The sequence below is a fragment of the Delphinapterus leucas genome, chromosome 16 (assembly GCF_059928025.1).
Source record: "Delphinapterus leucas isolate spDelLeu-1000000601 "Yukka" chromosome 16, BTC_Dleu_Yukka2, whole genome shotgun sequence".
Classification (NCBI taxonomy): domain Eukaryota; kingdom Metazoa; phylum Chordata; class Mammalia; order Artiodactyla; family Monodontidae; genus Delphinapterus; species Delphinapterus leucas.
In genome coordinates, this window is record NC_143144.1 from 38,152,506 (window position 1) to 38,176,416 (window position 23,911).

Below are 23,911 nucleotides of genomic sequence, written 5' to 3' on the forward strand. Positions count from 1 at the left end.
AGATGTTTTAATATTTTCCTCTCATAACCCAGGGGATCAATTGTACAACCCACTCTGGAGATGACTGCCCTAAATAAGCCATTTGGAAAAACACCTTCCATGCCACAAGGAGATAAAAACGCATTGCTAAGGCAATTAGCGAGAGCATGAGGCACTTGAGAATAGAGTCAATAGGGTCTCTGAAAGCTGTGGTGTCTCCGCTCCCTGGGCCCTGGCCCCCAGCCCAAGGCCAGGTCTCGGGAGTGGGTGTTGAGGGAACCCCCAGACAGTCTTGGGTGGTTCTGAATGAAGAGGAGCTGGTCTTCCATTTTGTTGGGAGGCTATGATGCCAAGAAGCCTAGTGTTCCCAGGCGTCTAGGAAGAAGGATATGGGGCCCCTGACGGAACCCTGGTCACACTCCCCAGTGTGACGCTTAGAGCTGCCTGGTGACCTGAGAGTCTTGGACAAGGGCAATCGTAGGTGCTGATGAGAAAGACACAGCACAGGTGCCAAAAACTAAAGACGTGGAAATGCGAATAGAGCAGGAGAGATGACAACCAGTAAATTCAAGAAGGAAGAGTGTATAGCTCGGAAGAAGGGAGGCAGATGATGGCCCTGGACCAGAGCAGCCCCCACCGTCAATCACCACCACTTCCACCGCCAATCAGAGGGGCTCCTCCACCAGGAGGGAAAAGAGGAAATTCATCATGGCTATGACTGCTTTCTCCGCCCCCAGGCAGAAAGGGAAGCTCAAGGTAAACATTAAGTTCACCCACAGACATCAAAAGTTACATTGTTTTCACTTCTGAATTTGTGGTTTGAGATAAGTACCCACTACGCATATCGTACATTATACAGAGATGTGCAAGGATATACTCCAGGCTATGAAGAGGGGTTAGTTCAGCAGGCTGGGATCCGAGGGTGGCATAGGGCGGAGGAGGAATCACTAATTTATGCTTCTTTACATCGTTTTACTTGATCTGATGGCCATTTGTAACTTAGGTAATTCAGATAAAATATAATTTAAAATATATATGTAGAGCGATTATCGGCTCGTTGGCTGGTTTTGTGAGTAAAGCTGTGGTCACAGACTCCTGTAGAAGACCCAGTCCCTGTCCTGGGGGGTTGTGGTTTGCCCCCAGGCCGCCACACAGCAGTCCTGCATGGAAAGCCTTGTGACATTTCTACGGGATGCTGTGCCACACGAAAGGACACAAAAAGCAGGACCAGTCAGCTTCACAGAATTTTCTCAAGAATGCTTAGCACGGAAGAGGCCCACCATGTCTCCAAAGGAGAGAGGGAAACTTGAAGACATGACAAAAGTATGCAAGCCTTGTTATGGAAGCCTTATTTCCCTCTGAAGGGAAAGAAAAGAGGTTCAAGAATCCCAATGCACCAAATAGCCTCCTTCGACCTGTTCTTGTTTGTTCTGCCTATCGCCCAGACATCAAGGGAGAGCATCTTGGAAATGCTGCAAAAGAATTGGGAGAATGTTAAATAATGCTAAGGATGATGAGCACTTGTATTAGAGGTCAGCTAAGCTGGAAAAAAATTGAAAATGACATTGCTTTACTGGGTTAAAGGAGAGTCTGGCATAGTAAGAAAGGAAGTTGTCCTAATTACAGTGTGGTACCCTGGATGGAATCCTGGAGCAGGAAAGGGACATCAGTGGAAAAATTGGTGAAATCCAAAGAAAGTCCGGGGTTTCGTTAATGGTAATGCACCAAGGTTAGTTTCTTAGTTTTGACAAATGTACTGTAATAAAGTAAGATCTGATTAAAGGAGATTGTTAACATTAGGGGAAACTGGGTGAGGGGATATATGAAAACTCTCTGTACTATGTTTAACAATCAAAAATTATTCGAAAATAGAGTTTATTTTTTTAAAAAGAGAAGTTGTCAAGGATAAAAAGAGAAAGACCCAGAAGAGAAAGATGAGGAGGAGGTAGCTGAAGATAAGTTAATGCATTAGTTGGTTCTAGTGAAGGTTTTCCTCGAAAGGAATAAACTACCCAATATACATCTCACTTGTTTAAAGAAAAAAAAAATGACTACTGAAATCACAAGGATACATAAGATCCTTTTTTGTACAGTAAAGCTATTATTAAGATAACTCTGTATTTCAGTGAGATTTGCAATAGCCATTAACCTTGTATGGTACAGTATGGGGCTGTAAATTGGCATGGAAGTTTAAAGCAGGTCGTGTATAATACAAAGTATACATGGGTTGGTAGTTTTGCTTTTCATATACAGCTTATATTAAATCATTGTTCTATGAACTGAATAAATTATTTTTTATAATTTTGAAAAAGTTTCAACTGTCTTGTCGACATTCTGAATGCTTGGAAGTATATACATTTTTTTAAATTAAATAAAAATGTATTTTAAGGACAAAAAGAAATGTAAACATAATAACCCTCCCCCAAAATACCCTGACCATTCTGAAAGATAGTATGGTATTTTATTGTTGTCTTAATTTACATCTTTTGTTATTATTTTTATAATAAGGAAAAGGTATACAGAAAGAAACTTTAAGCCCATACAGAAATACACAAACTGGAAAAGAGTGAAACCATGTGGACACCATAGCTAAATCTGGGCATAAAGGACAAAGGAAAAGCCTTCACTGTGAGAACAGAAGAGATGCTTGGGAGGGAGGGAGAGAGATACCAGTCTTTCCTTGGTATCAGGGTGTGGTAGTTTTAAACAGGCTTTAAAATATTTATGATGAAAATAACTATTATTAAAATAATAATATTTATAAAAATTTCAAAGAAGTTTTCATTGAAAATTCCTCTCTATCCCCCAATCTCATTTCCCAGAAGTAACTGCTGATAGCTGCATACTTTTGGGCAGCTTTCCAGACTCTTTCTACGCATATATAAAAATAGAGGGAGGATGCTAATGGAAATAGGATCACATTATACATAATACTGTATAATTTGCTTCTTTTTTTCATGAAGCAATAGATCACGGACATTTTTCTACCCTTTGTGTATACAGGTCTAATTCATTCTTTTGAAAAGCTGCATCATATTCCATTTTATGGATGAACCTTAAATTACTTATCCAGTCTCTTATTGATTTTCACTTGCAGTGTTTTCAGTTTCTTGCTATTATAGATGGGGCTGCCACATTGTTTGTGCTCTGATGAGCATAATCTTTACAACAAGCCCTCTGAGCTACTATCCTGGCACCTCCAAAGACAAACCCTGTGTTTTGGGATGGATTATTTCACCTCCCTGAAACGCAGTGCCCTCGTTTTAATTGGAGATAATATTTGCTTTATAGGGAGGTGTATGGATTAAATCAGTGTACATTAATGAGTGAAATTATATGAACAAAAATGTCTAGTAGTTTCCCTGATATGTGTGTTTGTCTATACATGGAGGTAGGGTGGGAGAGAAACAGAGAGAGCGAGATGGATGTATATAAAGATGGAAGGACAGATGGACTGATGGAAGGACTGATGGATGGATGGATGGATGGACCGATAGACAAACAAGTGGATAGATAGATACCTGGTAGGTAAGGACGCCTAGCAGGAGTTGCTCCTCACTAACAGGGCATAAGGGAAATTTTATAAGTTAGTGATCAATAAACTTAATACCCTTCCTTGTCTACTCACAGAAATAGGGAGCAGACAAAACACAGAAGCAATGGAAGAGTTAGATCCTCTAAGGTAACTGCTTGAGCAGCATACCCGGAAGTGACAGCAGCCTGACTCAGAGGGAAGAAGAAGCAATGGAGGAGATGGCATTACGCCGGACCTAAGGAGAAGTGGCTCAGGTAATAGGAGTGGCAAGAACATTGAGAAAATGTGGCCCTGTCATTTTAATAGCAGGGTAGCCAGGGAGGGTCAAGCTCTATAGAATCGCAAATGAAATGTATCCCAGCCTTTGGCCAGAGACATTGTAAAATACCCAGAGAAAAGCAAGACTAAGATTCTTAAAAATGATACAGCTACAGATGTGGGAGGTTCTCAGAATCCAAAGTTGACCAGACTATAATAAGTAATCCTGGCAAGGAGCAGAAGGAGAGAATATCTCAAAGGCCTGGGAGACAACAAAATATTTAAAATCAGAAGCATAGCTCTGTAGTTACCTTTGATTCATCCTCTAATTCAACCTATTCCCAAATCCCATAAACCTTATGTCCAATACAAACCTCCCACTAGAGCAATCATCTTAAACCTGTTTTTGATCAAGTCAGGCCTTCTAGTCCTCTGTGGTTTACAGAAGAAAGTCTAAAGTCCAGAGTCCTCCCAAATCTGGTCCCAGCCTGACTTGCACCACTCCCCTCTACACACCCTACACTCTGACTGCACCACCACTCAGGAGTCCCCTCCTGCGGTAGCAACGGCCTGACCCGTACCCTGGGCCCGGAGTATACACAGTGGACACCTGGAGTCTGGGTACCTGTTGGCACCCCAATTCTACTTGGAAATGGTCCCGATATGACGGCGTCTGGTTCCGGTTAGACACCACTCACAAGACCCCACTTCATACCTGGCCATGGCAGGTTTACATCCTCCTGTTCACAGAGTCCAGAGGACAGGAACACAACCCAGGCCAGGCCAAACCCAGCCTTTCTAAGAGAGGTGATAGATGAACATGGGGACAGACTCAGCCTCTATTTACCCTGGGATCAGAAGCCATTAAAATGTGGGCTGAGGCTGCCAGCCCGCCTCCCTCCCACGATGGAGGAAAACTGGCCTCTGAGCTCCATAAGGGCAGGGGTTCCCCTCTGGCACATAGTGTCTGCATATTTGTTGAATGAATAAATGAATGTGACGGGATCAATTTAGATCAGCAGGCATATAATAGGACAGGCAGAGCCAGTGTGCAGAGAGAGTTCTGAACGTGTGCCCTTTAGACCTCTTAATTAAGTCCACTCACATGCTCCATGTCTGCCTTTCTGCTTATACTAACTTGAGCTGGGCTTCTGTCACGTACAACCAAAAGACCGTTCCCTATGCATGCTCAAAAGTTCCAATCTCTCCAGATTTGTTTCACATACTAGTTCTGTGATGCAGTCTTCCCAGATGCTCCCAGGTCAAGGTACCCTCTATACCTTCCAACTCCAATTGCATGTTATATAAACCTTCCAGTAACATTTATTATTTGTCTATCTTGATTTAAGACTGTTTACACAGCTGTAGCAGACACCATTGGTGCCCCACCTAGAAGCACCCCAGGATCCCTTTTAGTGGTCCAGCAGCTATGACCCTGCCCCAGAGGCTACAGGTGCTGGGCTAATGCTCTCACAATGTCCCTAGAGCTACTGAAGCCCAGGCGTGCCTGGGAGTTACCCACAGGGCCTTATATCCCCATCCCATAGCCAATGTGCTGAAGAACAAAAGGTGGCCTTCTCACCTCAGGGCAACAACAGTCTGAAGCACCATTCATGCTCGAGAGTCAGGGCTGAAGCTAGATTTCTCCTGAAACCACATTCCTGAGTAGCTCCACACTCTCCTCTACCCCAAGTCCCTCACTCCTTTCCGAGCGTCTCCCTTCTTCAATAAATAAAGTGCTCACGAGTCTCCCTGCCAGGCTCTGCTTCTAAGAAATCCAATCTGAGGTAACATCCCAACGTCCCAACAAATCTCTTAAAAGCCAGATGTATGTCAATTCTCCCTTCTCTCTCCTGTAGCGCAGTGCCTTCCCGGCGCTCTAAAAACAAACAGAAGGGGGTTGTATGAATGAAGGAATGAGGGAGCGACTGCATGGAGTGAATAATTTTTACTAAACAAGGAGGAATAAATGTTATGACACAAACCTGTGAACACAGCATCAAGAAGCAAACTTCTAGAACAGGCCAAAACTATTCAGAGAACAACAAAAATGGCATATTTTTTTTAGCTCAACCCAGAGGAAAATCTAGACACAGAAATTTGAAAATCTTTTTTTTTTTTTAATGATCCTCTTCAATGTTTCTTAAATCCCCCCGCTCAAGTAAACTGCCAACTCATCTAAATTCCCCAATTCATCTTCGATGAAATGGGCACTTAGAAATCAATCCCAATATTCCTGCAATGCCTTCAGTATCTATACAAAAACCTGTTTTTTAAGATTTGTTTTCCTCCAAGCTCACCTTCCTCTCCAAAAAAAAGAAAAAAAAAGTCTTCTATCACCAACAAAACAAAACAAAGAAAACCCTGGGAACAGGGCCTCGGAAATTGACTCAGTTCTGTGGGCTCCCTGGTATGCATTTTTTTCCTCCACTGATCTGGACTATCACCTTGGGAGAATTGTATAATTTCTAGGATATTTCATGAGAGGAAACTTCCTGACTAACATAACTAAAAAGGCTTCCTCGGTGTGTAGAATCCATGGGCTCTGGGATACTCCGGGCTTCCCAACATTAAGCTCTATCAAGTACCCCTCCTCCTCTGCTTCAGCCCCTGACGGGTTAAGCGTGGAATCACTTCACAGTCTCTCTTTCAGGTCCACGGGCAGTATGCTTGAAGGCACAGGCATAACCAGCACATGCACACTCACAGAAACCTTCACACAGAGACATCACACTTTCCGGTTTTAATATTCATTGGCTTCATCTCCGCCCAGAGTTCCTAATTCTCACTGTGGAACAATGTTTTCCTATTAAACCATTTCCCCTAAGCCTCATTACCTCCCTGTGGTAGAAAATCACTGTGGTGCTTTGGCTGTCTTTGCGGAGAAGAAAGTTAATTTACAAAAGAGGGCAAAATAATTTCCAAGTAACAAATCCTTCTGAACCTTGGAATTTGGCACTTAACAACCAAGTCAGATAGAAGGAGAGGCTATGGCTGCTCCACAGAGAGTAGCTGAAACTGACCTGAAATTAACAAGTGCACAAAATGGAGGAAAGAAGGGGAGCCAGTGGGAAACCCTGGCCCCAGAAAGCCATGCCATGAAATGCCATTAAAGACCATAATCGGACGGCACTCTCAGAATAGGTGGGTGACAACGAGAGGGCGAGATGTTCAATTAAATATAAACTCTAACAGAAAGAACTGCACTTCCACTGCAAATCGATGGCAGCTAATTATTGCATCAAACAAGTATAAACATCATCTCTCCTTATCCTGTGCCCTACCTATTTAATGAACTGAGAGTAACTTACAGTAATGGGAAATCTTCCGAAATTAAATCTACGTGAAAATTTAAGTCGTAAATATAGGAAATAAAAACGACCATTTAGCAGCACTCTAGGCATGCAAAAAATCTTTATACCTTTTATTTTAAAAGGAATTAATTCATGAAATACAGATAATTGACCTTTGATATATTTGAAAAAGCTTTCCCCCAATTGACAACATTACTGTACATGTGGTTCCTCTGATAAACTGTGTGCTCTATCATAAGCAGAAAATAACAAAATTGGGTGATATGTGTCCCTACACCAGCTCCCCAGGTCCTCACAAGCTTGCTGAACTGTGTTAAAACCCCTAAATGCAGATCAAGATAGTAAATTACATTAACAAGTGTTGAAGTCGTGTGAACTCAAACACTTACTAATCACGTGATCTAGAAGAAATCGCTTAATCTCTCTGAGCCAGAGTTCCCCACCGTGTTATTGTGAAACTTAATGAGGTCATGGATGTAAAGTGTCAAACCCATTGCAGGCGCTTGTCAAACATTAGTTTTCCTCCTTTCTAGTACCTGCTCTGAAATAGGTGTAAAGGACTGGAGTCCACAGGTCCAAGAATACTAAATACTCTGGCACATGCGTGTCAGCTTGGCCCCATTCCCTGGGCAGAGCATGCATGGGATGGAGTGAAGAGGACCACTGACGCCCACTCAGTGACTCACAGCTTCAGATGATGAGCTGCTGGGACTTGAAGGACAGACTCCATCTCCCTGTCCCTTGGTTGGTGCTCACTCAGCAGGAACTGGGGCAACAGTAGCTTTTCTGACCTTGCCCCGGAGTCCCAGCCCTCAGGGACTAGAGGTCAGCACCAAGGTGGCAAACCTCTAGCCATAGGAGTAAGTACCAAGAACCTTCATGCAAAGGCCTCTTTTAGGAGTAAAACTGGTGAAATCTGTGGAGAAGGGTCTGACAGGCTCCCTACCTGGCCCCCTGCCTAGGACGGTCTCTGCAGTCAAAGCAGGAACAGCAGGGCCTGGGAACAGGAACTCATTAAGGGTATATTGCTCCACTGAAAGACACAGGGCAGAGTGAAAGACAGAAAAATGTTTCCAGGCCTCCAGTCTTGTCTGGGATAAGAAACAAAGAAAGCTCTAGCCAGCTATGAAAAGAGCCCAGTGGGTCAGACAGGTTTCTATCAACAGACAAGTGGAGGCTTCAGGACACCACGGTTCATTCATTCACTCAGTCTGTCTCTACTGATCATCTTATGTGCCCGACACTTTGCCCCTGTCTGCCAAAGGCACGGTGGACAGTGCAGCCGGCCTGTCCCTGAGTGCTGCAGTGGGCACCTCTCCTTCTCACTCCCCAACACCCATATGCTGCCAGACCCCCACAGAAGCTCCTCCAGCTCAGCTTCCACAAGAGGGCCTGCTGGCCTGATACCAGCCACTGCGGGCTCCCAGGTCCTGTCTAATTCACAGAATAGTAACAGAATTGGGATCTGACATGAGCGACAGTTTCTTGTGAGTGTGACTGGCTTGAGTCACCTCCAGGCACCCTGGCAGGGTCTCAGTTCTGTCCCTCGAAGTGGAGGCCTATAGTCCAGATATGGTTACTCAGGATCCATGAGGTTCAAGCTACTAAACAGCCTCACTAGTCGGCAAGAGATCTTGTATTTTCTCCCTTCGACATCCGATATGCCCACGTTCCATTATCCACATATTATTTCTTATTTTCATTGTAACCAAAATAATTTCCCAAATCAGATCATACGCTACTGCCTCAAATGGTCTGTGTCTACCTGGCAAATCCTGGGCTCCAGAGGTCCAGACGAAGGGCCTTACAACTGGATACCACTGACCACCTGAGCCTTTAGTTGGCTACGCCAACTCCTTTCCAGAACAATTCCTACTCCAGCAAGCTCCTTCTAGCCCAAACTTCCCCAACACTCTTCTCTGGATACTCGTGAGCTGCCGATGGCTATTCCTTTGAAAGTTCAGGAAGATGTTTGCAAGTTCAGTACATTACATAATGTCATATATTAAGAAAGTATAAAATACATGTTCAGGATTTCTCTTTTCAAATGGGAGCAGGTGGGGATTAAATGCAGTTTTGACCCCTAGGGACCATCTTAGCCTGATTTGTGCTCATGTGTGTGGTCTGATTACCATAAGCTTCCCAAACATTCAGTAGTAGCACAAGAACAGCCCCCTTCGGAGCCCAGCATTCTACAAACTAATTAAAAGAGGCCAACTGAGCTGAATTGAAAATGCCCTTCCTCATATTGATGAGATCAGTGCAGGAATGAGGTAGGGATGAAAAGCATCAATTTGAAGTGGGTCCAGGAAGCTACCACCACCACTGGGTTTTTTTAGTGCAAGCAACAGAAATTAATTCTAATTAAAGTTAAGGAATTATTGGAAGGAGTCTGGGAGTTCACAGAATCACTGCCAAAAGCTGGAAAATGAAGCTGGGATATAAGACAGCTCCAGGGGGCTGGAGAATAAATTACAGAAACAACCTTAGAGCAGGAACATTGTAACCAGACTGTCCCTTAGTCCCACGCCCCCAAATGAATGAACTCTAGCTGGGCCTTTGGTCCTCAAATTTCCGAAGCTCCACAAGAAAGTATGTCACTGGCCACATTAGATCTTGGTGTTCCCTCTGGTTGTACTAGGGAGAGAGAAGAAATATTAGGTCTCTTTGGCATCCTGTTTAGTGGGAAAATCTCCCCAGACTATAAACAGAGGCAAGAGTCATCTCTCCAAAAGGAAATCAGAGAGCTGTGGGAAGAAGGAAAGTGTGAATATACCCCCAGTGAAAATGAAGATAAGGACGTCCCTTTGAAATCATGCGGCAACTCTGGAAATCATATTTACAACCACTCCAGGGTCTGCTGTTCTTACTTTTTGTTTTTGTTGCCTTTTGCTTTTTAGTGGGTTTCCTGAATTAATTCTGTAAGTCTGTATTGTTTTTCACTGTGGCCACTGCAGTTTTGCTTGATTAGATTAGTGGTCAGCTGATGTCTGTACAGAAGTTCCTTTTTTTTTTAAATTTTATTTAATTTATTTTTTATATATCAGGTTCTTTTTTTTTTTTTTGCGGTACGGAGCATAGGCTCCGGACGCGCAGGCTCAGCGGCCATGACCCACGGGCCCAGCCGCTCCTCGGCATGTGGGATCCTCCCAGACCAGGGCACAAACCCGCGTCCCCCGCATCGGCAGGCGGACTCCCAACCACTGTGCCACCAGGGAAGCCCTATATATCAGGTTCTTATTAGTTACCCATTTTTTCTGTTTGTATAGAAATTCCTTAAATGCCTGGAACCAATAAGTTTCCCAGGCTTTACTGAGAGGCTCCATGTATTGGGGCATGCCTTTTAATGTTCAGGTAGGCAGTTTACAACTCTGCCTTAGCCTTTACTTCCTGCTTGCACAGAGCCTCAAGGTTAGCAGGAGGTGAGAGTTTAGGCTTTCTCAAGTCTTCCCTGGGTATCACACAGCCCTGGACATGTTCACAGCCTTGGGCATGCATGTAGCCCAGAGATTCTCAAGAATATGTTAGAGCTTTGCAAAGCATCCTACGGACATATTATTTTCCACATCTTCATTAAAAATTCTTCTGGTGAAAAAAAAAAAAAAAGATAAGGATGTCCTAACACCCAGAGCCCTCGTGGCGGGATGACACCCTGCCTTGGACATCCTGGCTCCCAGCCAGGGTTGGCCTGGCAAGACCCCAAGTCTTCTGTGCAGACTCTCTCCCTGCATTCATCTTAAAGGTGAGCCATGCTTCCCAAGTTAACCCTTCCCCAGAGCTTGGGAGACAAGGGGTTAATGGAAAGGCAGCAAGACTTGGGATGTCTTGTCCGGCTCATCAAATGAACCTACCAGTCAGAGGCGCTTCTGCAAACCCAGCTGTCATCTGCCACAGTGAGACCAGCTGGAAGCAGCGACCTTTCCCCAAATTGAGCTACTTTTAGTTAAAATGAGAATGAAGCGTGTGAAAGTACTTCTAAGGGAGGTCAGGAAATGTGCTAGCTAGTTAGGTTGGTGATGGCAGAACCCAGAAAGTAGACAACAAAGGTAAACCTCACAGACCTGGGGCCATCATCTTCTGGAAACCCCACCTGATACCCAGCTGAGTCAGGTGACCCAGGGCTGCTCCGGGATCCCACACAGCTCCTTCATGGACATTGCTGCAGTCTGCATTTTACTTCCTTGGGCAACTACTTATTGGCAAAGGTCTCTCTCAATGGAGCACAAGCTTCGAAAGCACTGGGACCAAGTCTGCTCTTACGTGTGCTCCCACAGATGTCACCAGCATTTAGCATCCGGTACTTAGAAGCGGGAACTCATTAAATCTGTGTTGTGTTAGGCACTGAATGAATAAATGAATGAATGCACTAAGCCTGACTCTCTTGTTTTCCACAGCCCAATTATTCATGCAGTGTCCCTCCTACCTCATGGCAGCTAAGGTTCTGTAGAAGATACTGGCTTTATTCAGTAGCGCAGCAGTGATTCTAAACATGGATTGAGGAGTGGTGGCATGGAAAGCATGTGTGCCCAGAAGAGCAAATCAGATTCTGGTACACTGGGCCTGTGTGCATACACTAAGTAATACCACATCTGTCTGCTGCTCCAAGGCCCCTTGGTGACCCCTGTGATGTTAATTTTATGTGTCAACTTGACTGGGCCATGGGTTGCCTAGGCATTTGGTCAAACATTATTCTAGGTGTGTTTGTGAGGGTGTTTCTGGATGAGATTAACACTTGAATCAGTGGACTGAGTAAAGCAGATTGCCCTCCATACTGTGGGTGGGCCTCATCCAATCAGTTGAAGACCTGGATAGAACAACAAGACTGAATAAGAGGGAACTCCTCCTGCCCAGCCGTTGAGCTAGGACATCAGCTGCCTTCAGACTCCAATGGAAACATCAGCTTTCCTTGGGTTTCCAGCCTGTTGGCTCTCAGACGAGAACTTACACTTCAGTTCCTCCTGGGTCTCAGGCCTTTGGACTCAGACTGGAATTACACCACTGGCTCTCCTGGGTCTCCAGCTGACTGACTGCAGATCTTGGGACATCTCAGCTTCCATAATTGTGTGACTGTGTGAGCCAATTCCTCATAATATGTCTCTTTATATATATATTATAGGTATATGTAATACATATATATATATATATATATCTTATTGGTCTGTGTCTCTGGAGCATCTTAATACAATAGCCCTCTAACACCTCTTCACTGTCCTGGCCACACTATACCCTCCCCTGGGAAGCTCTAGGCCTCCCCATGATCTGGCAGATGAAAGGGGTAAGACACGGCCCAGCAGGAAGTCGGCCTCCAGGACACTGCCCGATGCTCTAACAGAATCTGCTTTGAGGTATGTAGGTCAATGAGTTGAGTGCATCCACCATTATAATCATGATGTAGCACATATTCATCACCCTGGAAGGTTCCCTCTGCCCTGCCTAGCCAATCTCCCACCCCACTTCATCCCAGGAAACCACTGACCTGCTTTATATCACCATGGATCAGATTAGTCTTTTCTAGGGATTCATATACATGCAATCATACATACGGTACTCTTTTTAAAATCTGCTATCTGTTGCTCAGCATAATGTTTTTGAGATTCATCTTTGTCTCTGCAGTTATCAATAGGCTGTTTTCTTTTATTACTGCTCAGTTTTCTATTACCTGCATACATCATAATTTCTTTATCTATTCACCTGCTGATGGGCACTTGGATTATTTCCAGTTTTTTCTATTAAGATTAAAGCTCTTCTAAACATTCATATCTAAGTCTTTGTGTGGGAATATATCTTCTTTTCTTCCAGGTAAATATCTAGGTACCAAATAATAGGCTCATAAGGTAAATTTACACATAGCTTTATACGAAAGGGACAGACTAACTTCTGAAGTGACTGCGGCACCTTCCATTCCCAGAGCAAAGTCTGAGTATCACTCTGCCCCCACAGACAGGTGAAGAGGTGTTCACGTGGGACCTGCCGGCTCTGCAGGCTGGAAAAGGTGACGGTATCACAGTGGGACAGGAATTCCCAGCCAGGTCTGGAGGGCGCTCCGTGCTGAAGCCTTCTCTAGCCCTCAAGTCTGAACTCCTCTCTGTCCCTCCAGTGCGCACAGTGATATGTGTCCACACGGCACTGGCCACACTGAGGTAGAGAGAGCATCATATGCTCTACCAGCCAAGGGCTCAAGGGCAGAGCTCCATTTCATCTAACCTGGGGGTCTCTCCTCCTGACCCCCACCCCTGAGAAGCTTTCCTCGCGCCTGGCATTACCATTTTCTGGTACATGTGTGATGAACAACTGCATGAATGAATAACTGAATGGAGCCTGGGTTAATCACATGCCTGCCTCACTCAACTGGAACACTGATTTCTCCACTTGGATGCACAGTTTTAAGCACTGACCTCTCTCAGGGAAAACATTTCCTTCAATCTTTTGAGAAGAACACTAAGCCTGATGGCTTGGGGAGGGAGAAGGGGCTTCTGCAGAGTTCGCTACCAGCCCTTGCCTTCTCCCTGAGGACTGACAGAGGGAGGTCCCCCTGGTGGGGTCTTTCATCTTGCACACACAGGCTGGCACACAGTTCTCCTATGTGGTTGTCCTGGTCCTGGGAGTGAGGGCTCCAGAGCTGGGTCTCATGCATCTCAGGAGTGGTGCCCGCCTTGGTTGAGTGGCAGGGTCATTCTAAGCCCAGATTTTCTCCTCTGAAAAGAGCAGTGGTAATAATATATTCACAGCATTGCTCTGAGGGTAGAATGAGATAATGTATATGAAAGTGCTTTCAAAACACTAAATTGCTCCCCAAATATAAGTCGCTATTGTCATGCGGCATTTGGCTTGCCTCACCCTGCCTGCATGCCCCCCAAGCCGGTACCACCAGACTCAGCTGTGCTGGGCAAGTACTCATGTATCTGTCAGTCTCAGAAAGCTATGGACAGACCCACCATCAGCACCCACAGTGGCCTTGTTTGATGAGCACAGTGAGAGCCAGACCAGGTAAGGGGGCATTCATCACTGGGGCTCTGAGGAAATAGGAAGCAGGGCTGCAAAGCCTCAGGACCTATGGGTTACACTTCCCTTCCTTCCTTCCATCTTTCCTCCCTTCCTTCCTTCCCCCGTGTTCCTCACTTCTTTGGCTACAAAGCTACTTAGGATCTTGGAGGCTGTGCATGGATCCTCCTCCCTACAGGTTTCTCTCCAAGTTTCCACTTTGCTTCTCCACTTAGGAGACAACCTGAAACTGCCTGTCTCTAAAATCGGAAAAAAGCCCCAGCTTAGCAAAGTGGCACTGCTGAACGCAAGGCAAAACTCCATGATTATTCAAAAGCTCCACTCAAAGTTGATGCCCAGGGAAGCTGTATTGTCCTGAGCCAGATCAGCTCCCCAAATGGGGAGAAAGGGAAGAATATACCATTGCAATGTTGCTCCCAGTACAGTCTGGACCTCCAGGCACCCAGGGAGCTCTGAGCAGGGATCCCGGAAGGCAAGATGGCGGCTCTGGAGAAACCACTGTGCATCAGGGGTCACCCTGACTCTAGGGAGGCTGGGTGTCTCAAACACTGAGGAGTGCTATGCCAACCTCATGCCCAGTTGGTATGAAAGGGCCCAGTCCCAGAGGATGGCCACAGTTCTGCTAAGCACATGGTAACAAGCATGGGAGCCCAAGATCAGTGAACCCATCCCCCTCCCAGGTCAGCACGGGGACCTCACAAGTGCCTGGGAGAAAAGAGTCAACAGAAGCTGGGAGAGGGGCCAAAGTCTCACCTGACTTCAGCAACTAAACAGAACAAGGATTGGCAGATGCAAGTTGAGGAATGGCCAAGTCAGAATTGGCCATCTTGAATTGGGAGGCTGAAGTTCCTTGCTCAATATGTTTTTATGATGCTGCTTTATCTGGACACACTGCTCACTGGGCACCAGCACCACAGTCTATGAACTCTAAGCTCTTTGTGGTGACAACAGAGGACACTGAACACACTGCTCAGGCTTGGCAGGTCCTGAACTTAGAGAGGGATTTAGGAATTGATGGAACCACTCGGTAATAACCTGCCAGATTCCCTTTTCCTCCCAATCCCCTACACCCAAATTCAGTTCAATGCACAAATTGTGAAGCTCCTGCTCTGGGACAAGCTAGCAATATAATGATGAGTTCAAACTTAGTTCCTAATCTTGAGGTATTCACAGTTTATAAGAAAAACAGGCACATAAGCAGATAATTTTAAAATACTGTGCTAAGTACTCCACTGGGGATAAAAAATAGGTTCTGTGTCAGCCTTCCAACCCAGCCAGGAGAGTCTGGAAAAATGGTCTGTGCTGCTGACACCTGAGCTTGCCCGAGCTAGGAATTGCTTCTCTATTCATCTCTCCTGCTGCAAACGCATCGTGGATTCTGGAACATGTTCCTAAAGGCAGTTGAAGCCTAGAGTCCGTGGCATTCTTCATGTGGAATGAGCTACATCTTCCAGACACAAAATGATTCTTCTGACTTTTTCCTCCACATGCAACTGGGTCCTAAGCCCCATGGAGACCACTGCTGAATTTTCTCCCCACTCCACCCCTTCCTTCTCTTGTACACTGCCACTGCTTTAGTCCATGTACTGCCGATCACTTCTCTGCACAATTTATACGGCAATAATAGTACAAAGGAGGAGGAGGAAACAGCTATACTGGAGTAAAGTTTTGTATAATATTAAAATTAAGCTACTATTAATCTGAACTAGATTGTTTTAAGTTAGGATATTAATTGTAATCCCCAGGGCAACCATTAAGAAAATAACTCAAAAATATAATAAAAGACACAAACAAGAGAATAAAGAGGTTGCACTAGAAAATATCTATTAATGCACATTGTCATTAGGAAGAATAGAGGGATAAATTCATAAGGCATATAGAAAACAAATGGCAAAATGAAAGATGAAAATTATACTTTATCAGTAATTATATTAAATGTAAATAGCTTAAACAATTCCAAAGGTAGAGATCAGCTATACAAATCTTTGAAAAGATTCAACCAGATGCAGTCTACAAGAAACAAACTTCAGATTCAAAGACAGAGGTGTGGCCAAGGTGGCAGACTAGGAAGTCCCTGAACTCACTTCCTCCCCACAGGCACACCAAAATTACAACTATTTACACAGCAACTATCTATGAGAAGGACCTGAAGATTAGCAGAGATTTTCCACATCTAAAGATACTAAGAAGGAACCACAGGGAGACAGGTAGGAGGGGTGAAGATGTGGTACAATCAAGACCCACAACCCCAGGTGGTGACCCACAAGTGGGAGGATAATCACTATGGAAGAGGTTCTCCCCAAAGAGCAAGAGTCCAAGGCCCACATCAGGCTCCCCAGTGTGAAGCATCAGGAGGTGAACCCTAAGAATGTCTGGCTTTGAAGGCCAGTGGGACTGACATATAGGAGAGATAAAGAGCTGTAGGAAACAGAGACTCCACTCTTCAAAGATGCAAACAAAACCTCACACACTCCAAGTCTCAGTGCAGAGGCAGTAATTTGAAAGGTGACTGGGTTAGACCCATTTGATGATCCTGGAGAGCCTCTGGAGAGACAGGAGGCACCTGGAACTCCCCCTGGGGAAAGAGATGCTGGTAGCAGCCATTTCTTGGAAATCCTTCTACCATGAGGATACTAGTGCTGGCAAATGCCATCTTGCAGTCTTCCCTCTAGCCTGTTAGTGCTGGAGGCTTACCTGCCCACTAGTGAACTGAGCAGCCGGCCACATGGGGACGTGGGCCCACCCACCATCAGGCTGGTACCAGCCCTGGGACCCCCCAGGCTGCACAGCCAGCCACACTGAGACCCAGCTTCATCCATCAGCAGGCCAGGAGCCACTGCACAAGGCAGGGCCTAGGAGCCAAACTGGCCAGGGGCCAGTCCCACCTACCAGTGCACCCACTGTTGTTGACTCTGCCATAAAAGAAGGGCCCACACAGCCCACACAGGGGGCATTCCTAGAGCATATAGCTCTGGTGACCAGATTGGGGTGAGCTGCTGGGCCCCACAGGAAATCTCCTACATAAGCCCACTTCTCCAAGATCAGAAAATGTAACTGACCTACCTAATACATAAAAGTCAACACTGAGAATTAGGCAAAATGAGGAGACAGAAGGATATGTTCCAAATGAAGGAACAAGACAAATCCCCAGAAGAAGAACTAAGCGAAGCGGAGATAAGCAATCTACCTGATAAAGAGTTCAAGGTAATGATTATAAAGATGCTCAATGACCTTGGGAGAAGAATGAATGAACATAGTGACAAGTTTAACAAAGAGTTAGAAAATATGAAGAAGAACCAAACAGAGATGAAGAAAAAATACACTAGAAGGAATCAAAAGTAAATTAGATGATACAAAGGAACATATCAGTAAAATGGAAGACAGAGTAGTGGAAATCACCCAAGCTGAAGAGAAAAAATAAAACAATTTTTTAATGAGGAAAGTTTAAGAAACTTCTGGGACAACATCAAGTGTACTAACATTTTCATTACAGGGGTCCCAAAAGGAAAGGAGAGAGAGAAAAGAGGCAAAAAAAAATCTGAAAAAATACGTAATAGATGAAAACTTCCCTAAATTGGGAAAGGAAACAGACACCCAGGTCCAGGAAGCACAGAGAGTCCCAAATAAAATGACTTGAAAGAGGTCCACACCAAGACACATTATAATTAAAATGGCAAAAATTAAAGAGAGACTCGTAAAAGCAGGAAGGGAAAAGCAGCTAGTTGTGTGCAAGGGAACTCCCACAAGATTAAGCGGACTTTTCAGCAGAAACTTTGCAGGCCAGAAGGGAGCGGCACAATGTATTCAAAGTGATAAAAGGAAAAAAACTACAACAAAAAGTCTACCCAGCAAGGCTATCATTCAGATTTGAAGGAGAAATAGAGTTTTACAGACAAGCAAAGGCTAAAAATGTTTAGCACCATTAAACTGGCTTAACATAAAATGTTTAAGGAACTCCCCTGAGTGAAAAAGAAAAGACCACAACTAGAAATATAAAAATTATGAAAAAAAATCTCACTGGTAAAGGCAAACATTCAGTAAGGTTAGTTATCAACCACTTATGTATTCAACAATACATTCAAAGGATCATACCATGATCAAGTGGGATTTATCCCAGGGATGCAAGGATGATTCAATATCCACAAATCAAACAATGTGATATACCACATTAACAAACTGAAGAGTAAAAATCATTATCACCTCAACAGATGTGGGAAAAGCTTTTGACAAATTCCATATCCATTTATGACAAAAACTCTCAAGTGTCTATAGATGGAAAATCCCTCAACATTTTATTATGTTGAGGCCATATATGACAAACTTACAGCCAACATCATACTCAATGGTTAAAAGACGAAAGCATGTCCTCTAAGATAAAGAACGAGACAAGAATACCCACTCTCCCTGCTTTTAGTTAGCATAGTATTGGAAGTCCTAGCCATAGCAAGTCAGACACACACACACAAAAGAAATAAAAGGAATCCAAATTGGAAAGGAAGAAGTAAAACTGTCACTGTTTCCAAATGGCATGAAACTGCATACACACACACACACACACACACACACACACACACGCATATAATAGTTCTATATATATAATATATATATATAGACACCAGAACAGACTATTAGATTTAATAAATAAATTCAGTAAAGATGCAAACTTAATATATAGAATTCTGTTGCATTTCTATACACTAACAATGAACTATCAGAAAGTAAAATTAAGAAAACAATCCCATGTACAATTACATCAAAAAGAATAAAATACTTGGGAATAAATCTAAGGCAGTAAAAGATCTGTACTCAGAAAACTATAAGATACTAAAGAAAGAAACAGGAGATGACACAAACAAATGGAACAATATACTGTGCTCATGGACTGGAAGGATTAATATTGTTCAAATCACCATACTATCCAAGACAACATACAGAATCAATGCAATCCCTGTCAAAATACCCACACTTATATGAGAAATTAATCTATGACAAAGGAGGCAAGAATATACAAGGGGGAAAAGACAGCCTTTTCAGTAAATGGTGCTGGGAAACTGGATAGTTACATGTGGACTACTTTCTCTGAACTACTTTCTCACACCGTGTAAAAAAATAAACTCAAAATGGATTAACGATTTACATGGAAGACCTGACACCAAAGAGCTCCAAGAATAAAACACTCTTTGACATCAGTCTTAGCAATATTTTTTTAAATATGTCTCCTCGAGGAAACAAAATCAAAAATAAACAAATGGGACTACTCAAACTGAAAACTTTCGCACAGCAAAGGAAACTATCAACAAATGAAAAGGCAGCTTACCGGGGGGAGATATTTGCAAATAACATATCTAATAATATCCAAAATATAACCAAAAAAGGACTCATATTCAGAATACATATTTTAAATAATTCTACAAATCAAAAAAAAAAAGACGAACAACCCATTGGAAAAGTACAGTGGGCAAAAGAGCTGATCAGGCCCTTTACAAAAGAGGATATCCAAATGGTCAGTAAGAATGTGAAAGATGCTCAACATCTTTAGTCATTGGGGAAATAAAAAGTAAAACCACAGTGATACACCACTGCATTCCCTTCAGTAGACCGAAAATTAAAAAGACTAAGAGTTGGTGAGAATGCAAATATCTGAAACTTTCATACCTTGCTGGTGGGAGTGAAAAATGCTACAATCACTTTAAGAAAATGTTTGGCTGTATCTTCTAAAGCTAAATATGGATGTACTTTATAATCCTGCAATTCCATTCCTATATATATGTATGAGAGAAATGGACACCAATGGACACCACCAAAAGCATGGACAGGAACATTAACAGTGGATGCATTCATACTACCACAAAATTAGAAATAATACATATGTCTATCAACTGGGGAATGGATAAATAAATTGTGATACATGCATACAATGGAACACTACACAGCAACAAACCCATGGAAGACATAACTACATGGGAAAATCTCTAAGACATTATGTTGCATGACAGAAACCAGACATAACAAGAGTATTCCCTATATGATTCCATTTATATGAAGTTCAGAGAAAACTAACTGATGGTGATAAAAATCAGTGGTAACCTCCCGGTGAGAAACAGATGAGAACTGACTGAGACTAGAGCACCATGGAACCTTCTGGAATACCATTATGTTCTATATCTTGATCTGGGTGGTAGTTACATAAGAGTGTACATATGTACAACTAAACCAAGCTCTACAGTTAAAATTAACATTTTTATGCACTTTACCAAACCATGATTTAAAGAAATTTAATCACATCATCAAAGATAAAATTAAAATAGATTGAATAATAGCAAAATAAAATAAAAATTATATTGAAAAAACTGCACCCAGAACTCCAGCCTGACTCTGCCCCAGCACACATCACGTCTATGTCCCCATGTCCTGTAGGTCTCATGCTGTTGTCTCAATAAAAGCAGCCAAGGCTTTCCTGAGCATTTTTTACTGACCTAAAATATTAATGGCTCATAGTGAATTTTCAGTCAACTAAAATTCCTGACTCTCTTTTTTCCCATGCACAGCTAGGACCTATTGTCCTCATTCTGTCCTTATGCATGTTTAAAAATTTTTTAGTGTTATTATTATCACTTGTTACTGCAAATTGTAACGACCCTAATGAAAATCAAATGCAGTTGGGAAGAGGAAATTTTCCCATAGGCTTGCCATCCCACGAATCATCAAGTTCTAGGGCCCTCCAGTTCCTGTCCACTTATATATTTAATTTTTACGCACTTATAATCACCTCATTAGATACAATTCTGCTATTCTTTTAATAAACATACCGTTATATCGTAAATATTTCCCATCGTCTTTATCATCTTTATTGGCTGCAGATTAGTCAATTGTGTGGCTACACCCATAATTTCCTTAGCTAGTCTCTGCACTGAACTTTTAGGTTGTTTCCAATTTTTCAGTGTGATAAATAACACTGCCATAAAATCCTTACATATTCATCTGTCTCATTTAAATTATACTTTTAGGCAAAATTCTTAGAAGTGAGATCACTGGGTCAAATGTATGATTCTAGGTATGTTTTGCAAAATGGCTCCTAACGGACATGGTCACCAAAAATGTATAAAGATAACAGTTTTATCACTATCTTGGCAGGAGTATTATAACTTTTAATCAAATACAGTTGATATTAGATGGTTTCATGGATTTTGTCTCATTTTGCAATTATATGAGTACGCCAGTAGTTGTCCGTTTTTGCCACGTTAGTTTTTGAAATTCTGGTATTTAGCACAGGGTCAGGCTCGGTGAAGGAGCTCAATAATCATCTTTTGAGTGAACTGAACTTCATCTCTTCTGATGTTAGTGTTCACGCATGCCTTTTGTCCATTTTTAAATCAGGATTCTACTTTTTGTCTCATTGATTTGAATGAGGCAAGGTAAATATTTCCATCTTGTCATATTTGTAATAAAAGCTATTCCCTTCCATCATTTCTTTCTTTTTTGCCTATAATTGCTATAAAGTTGTATCTATTTACTTTTTTTAATTGAAGTATATTTGATTTACAATATTGTATTAATTTCAGGTGTACCATTTAAAATTTAGAAAATTATCTGAAAAATCTTGTGGTCTATTTTTTGCTAGTTTTCCATGATTTAAAAAATATTTAATTCCTTAATAGGACTATTATTTACTTTTGGCTCATTATGAGGTGTGTGGCTATTTTTTCCCTAATAACTAATAAATTCTGTCAACATCTTTTATTAAACAATCCTTCCTTTCTCCATGGTGTTTGATTTCTCCTTTATTGGTTACATAAATTACTTGATATAATAGAATCTTTTTCAGCTGTAAATCTCTGTGTTGCACTGGTATCTCTCTGCTTTCATTGTTATTGGTTTATACGTCCTAAAATCTGTTAATACTGATCCTCTTCATTATTTCCTGTTCCCTGAGTATTTTTTATTCACCATCTTTCTCCTTCCAGAGTAATTTTCTAGTGATTTTGTTAAAGTCCAATAAGAAAATTGATTGGGATTTTGATAGAGATTGAACTACAATTATAAATTGAGAATAGGCTTTTTTATATTTAGCCAAAAACTCCATCCAGGAATACAGTAAGTCTCCTTGATTATTCTTCCCTATTTCTTTCAATGAAATATGGTGAAATACCAAAGAACATGGGCTCTGGAGTCATATTATCTAGGTTTGAATCCCAGCTTGGCTACAAACAGATATAGATATGGATATAATCAGTCAGTGCTGCTAGGGGACAACCATAAAATCTAGCTCAGCAGCACACAACATTGAGGACGTATTTCTCACACTGGCAGGTTTCTAGGTCAGCGGGATGGCCCTGCTCTGTGTGTCTCATTCTTGGATCCAGGCAGGAGGGCAGTTAGCACCTGGGGCATGTTCTCATCTGCATGTGGTCAGAAGCAGAGGGACAGGTGGAAACATGCCTTGCCACTGAAGGCCTAGGCTCATAACTTGCACACTCACATCTGCCCGTATGTCACTGGCCAAAGCAAACCTGTGGCCAGGTCCAGCATCAATGGTACATGGAACTAAACGTATCAATGAATATTTAGGAAAGAGAATGAATATTTGTTGTATAATAATCTAGTCCACCACACCATATGACCTAGGGAAGTCCACTTAAAGCCCCAGTCTCAGTTTCCTTCTTTTGTAAAACCTTGCTCATCTCATGGGGCTGCCATGAGGAATAAATGGAATAATGTCTGAAAACCACTCAGCATTGCGCTTGATGAGGAGTAAGAGCACAATAAATGTCAAATATTATGACTGTTTTTAATTCTAGAGCAGATACTGCAGTTGATCTTTTGAACCCAGGTGGAGACGTTCCATTTTTCCATATCAGATTTCATCCTGTTATCTCTGACACACTGTTCCAGTCATTGGAGGTATTTGGAATCATCATCTATCAAGTAAATAAATTCTGAGAGCGCTACACTAAGTAGGTTCCCATATATTACCTGGCTGGCTTGTGCGGTGCTGATGAAATAACTTTCCCTGTTGACTTGCTATAATTTGCATGTTCAATCACTGTGCCACTGCTCTTCACAGGTGGTGGCTGAGTCCAGGGAGATGGGACAATCCTGAAGCCCTCTTTCGATTGACAGAAATCAGTGAAATCAATAACCTCTGGGTACCTGCGTTTAAAGTCAACATATCCACCTAACTGTCATGCTTAAAAGTCTGTGTTTCTCCGTCTTCTTTACAAGGGCTGATTGAGAGCCTTGTATAAATCTGAATATGCAGCCTTCAGTATCTCCACTCCCATTCTGTGTCCTTGTCCTAAGTATGAATTTGTCCAAAATCTCTGGATATGGCTTTGTTGGTCTATCCTAATCTTCCCTGTCTCCTCTAGGGACTTTCACAATTATTTGTCCACGTTCAATTCAGTGTCTGTAGCCCGAAGAGTCATCTTCCTTTGTTTAGACAAAAACACTGGCATTTCTTTGGGCCTTTTGAAATCTCCCGTACCAAGGTGTAGGGTGAGCATGTACTTGCCCAGCCTTCCCTTCCTGGCTTCAAAAACTAAAGGGTTGGGCTCCCCTGGTGGCACAGTGGTTGAGAATCCACCTGCCGATGCAGGGGGCACGGGTTCGTGCCCCGGTCCGGGAAGATCCCACATGCCGTGGAGCGGCTGGGTCCGTGAGCCATGGCCGCTGAGCCTGCGTGTCCGGAGCCTGTGCTCCGCAACGGGAGAGGCCACAACAGTGAGAGGCCCACGTACCGCAAAAACAAAACAAAACAAAAAACTAAAGGGTCATCTGGGCAGCTTGTCACAAGTTTCTTTTCTCTTCTACTTTACCAAAAAGT